This window comes from Lithobates pipiens, unplaced genomic scaffold (genome assembly GCF_037356315.1).
Source record: "Lithobates pipiens isolate NorthernLeopardFrog02 unplaced genomic scaffold, aLitPip1_a1.2 Scaffold_18, whole genome shotgun sequence".
NCBI lineage: Eukaryota > Metazoa > Chordata > Amphibia > Anura > Ranidae > Lithobates > Lithobates pipiens.
Window position 1 is genome coordinate 615,029,259 of NW_027507758.1, and position 3,297 is coordinate 615,032,555.

A 3,297-nucleotide genomic window follows, 5' to 3' on the forward strand; every position below is an offset into this window, starting at 1 on the left:
ATGGCACTTCACAAGCATACTATAGACACCCCCCAGGCACGATATTTAAAGAAATATTTCACTTTTCTTTTCACTTTAATCGTCATTAAAATCAGTGCTCCCGCCAAAACGACAATTTTTAAAAACATTTTAGGCGTTGATCCATGTCCCCTGGGGCAGGAGCCAGGTCCCCAAACCCTTTTTAGGACAGTATCTTGCATATTAGCCATTAAAATTAGCACTTTTTATTTCAAACGTTCGAGTCCCATAGACTTCAATGGGGTTCTAAAGTTCGTACGAATTTGCGGTCCGTTCAAAAGTTCTGATGCGAACCGAACCGGGGGGGGGGGGTGTTCGGCTCATCCCTACCCCGCAACGTTTACAGACAATCCAAGGCCGCAGATGCATGGCCAAACCAGAATACTTCCTGCAGATCAGTCCCAAAGCTTCAGAGCCTCCAGCCATATACAGGGGAAGGCTGCAGTGTATGTGTCCGTGCAGACCAGGCCCGATATCCCCGAAACACACTTTTTACAGTCTCCAAACTGTGCCATTTTCTCCATCCAACCATCAGATACAAGTGGCAGCACTTACATCTGTATAGGTAGGACCGCTGTCTCATATGGCAACTGAACTTGTAACAGTCACTAAAGGTATTTGCACAACTCTTGGTAACCCACAATGTTTATTCTCTTATCTTACAGTATCCCACTGTAGATCTTCAATCACTGAGCTCACAGTCTCTCACTAGATTTCCAGATTTCCAGATCCAATCCTCACTGAATCTCCTGAGCTCTTACACAACTATCTTGCTGTATACTCCTCAAGTGTCACTCCCGCTAACCTGCTGGGTCCATAGCTTGACACTTGCTGAAGCTTTCCAACTTCATCCTGTCCACGGCTGGTGAGAAGACTGCTCTGGTACTTACTCAAGCTTACTCACAGTAGTCTCCGGTAACAAGGTGGATGGTCCCTTAGCGGTGACTGCTTCCCTTTTACCTCTGACCACAACTGGTTTCCCGCCTGGCTGAACCTTCGCAACTTGGTTGGACTTCAATCCTGCAGTCCCAACTCTGCACTGCTTCTCCTGCTCATGGATAGCCCTCAGGCAGCCTAGCAGCCAGGTGTCCCTGGGATAGGCCTTAGTCTTACAGCCTAGCAGCCCGGGGCGACATAACACACGTCCACCCAGACAGCACAGAACCCCGATCACCTTTACTTCACCGCAATAAATAGGCTCTCCCAGCAGGCAAAGGGACTAAAGAAACCCCTGCCAATTGGGTGAGACGCCCATCCACTTATAATCTGACCTTACAGAGCCCTTGTCATTCTAATGTCACCAGCCACAGTGTCACCTAGTGACAGAAGAGAAAAGGTGCAGCAATTCTAGAATTAGAGAGGAATCAGTAGATCTACTAACAATTGACCAGGATAACTACTACCTGGCAAACTAAATTTGTTAGCAACCCTGCCTAAACATCAGGGTGATACATACATTTTATCAAATTGTTTCCAGGTCATCTAAAAACAATATGATTTCAGATTTCTGAAGCTTATTTTTGGCTGATTACGCAGAGATGACCATGCCGTTACTGCTGTTTAGCTAGCATCCTCACTGTGCCAGGATTTGCAGAGCGTCAGGTGCTCCCTCCTGCAATTGGGCCACACCCTGTCTGATTGAAAGTGAGGCTTGGCATGTGCAAGATTTATTGGTGACATCAGTGGAGGAAGTATGAAGGCATGTAGAATTTTGGCAACAGGATGGATAAAGATAGCGCCGGCTTAAGCCAGAGGGAGAGTTGTGCAGGGTGCAGTCTTGTGTATGGTAAGGCTATTAATCTTTGGGAACTCAGCATTCTCAAAGATGAAATTGTGATTTCATCAGCAACACCTCTCCAATTGGAAAACACCATGTATTCACTGAAAAAGACAAGGCGTCTCCTGAGTGGTGGAGGTGCAGGAGCAAACAACTCTCTGTATTTGATGTACAGAGGGGAAGTTGCTTGAGCACCTTCTGGAAAAGTATTAGGCCACAACATTGAACTAGAGCTGCCCACTTCCTGCAAACCAAAATAAAGGGGTTGGGGTCTGGAGAAAGGTGGTGGAGATTACAATGCTCCATTTTACCTCGTGGCACTGCTCCCGAGCTAGCGTTTTTTTCCAGAGTTGCAGGTGGACAGAATCATACCATCCCAGCAAGACCTGCATTGACACTGGTCCCCTGTGCTGTATCTCTCGCTACCTCCTTTTGAATTCCTCTTCCATGACGGCTGGTATCTGTACCTGTCCTCTCCTGCTATCCGAACCTTGGATCCCGGTGGTGGCTTGGACGTGTTCACAGCTAGGAAGCACAATCCCACCACTGTCACCAATGTCAAGGATCCCCATACAAACAGAATGGCATGTGTGCCATGACCTGTTGGTTCCAATGTGGGAGAGCTGTACCCAAATGACAGGTGGAGGCCACCATGAGTGCAGCTACTCATAGATATAAATAAATGCAGAGTGAAGAAAAGCCAGTTGGGTCCATACCAGTGGCGAGATCATGGGAGAATGTAAGTATAAGTTAAGGTTGCCTGCACTTACAGGCTTTATTTAAAAAAAAAAAAAAAAAGAAGGGGGGGGGGGGGGCGTGGCGACCGAGCTCCAAGATGGACGCTTGAATCCCGAGCTCCGTTCGTCCTCCAGAGAGATCCCGCCGCATCAGCGCTCACCGGCCGTAAACCAGCCTCCGAACCTCCGGAACAGTTGGGGCATGTCACGGTGGAGGAGGAACACGCTACAGCCGCAGAAAATGGCTCAATTCTTCGCAGCAAAACCTCGCGGACCTCCGCAAGATGGCGGAGGATAGCGCCCTCACGACGCGGAGTCACAGGCCGTACACAGCAGCACCAAGGAAGGAGGCCCCCTCACGTCCAAGGGACATGCAGACCTTCGCAGCGGTCCATCCTCAGGCACACCGAGTCCCACGACAAGGAGCCCAGCCAAGTCTAAGCCCAGACTGCTCTCCCCTGACAGACAGCAAGAAATGGAGGTAAGCGCTGCCACAGCCACACAGGCCCCTGATCCTATAGTGGACTTTCCCAAAACTGACCAGCCAATTTCAGACACTGTACTGAAGGAAATGTTGATTTCACTTCGGTCAGCTCTTCACAGTGACATGGTACAAGGCATCAATGTCACAGAGAAGTGCAGGCTATGGGAGCCAGGGTGGACAGAGTTGAGAGCAGGATGGAAGATTTCTCAGCCACATACAATGTAATGGTGGATGCACATTCAGCACAGGGAGAGGACATAGCTTGGTTAAAGGATAAGGTC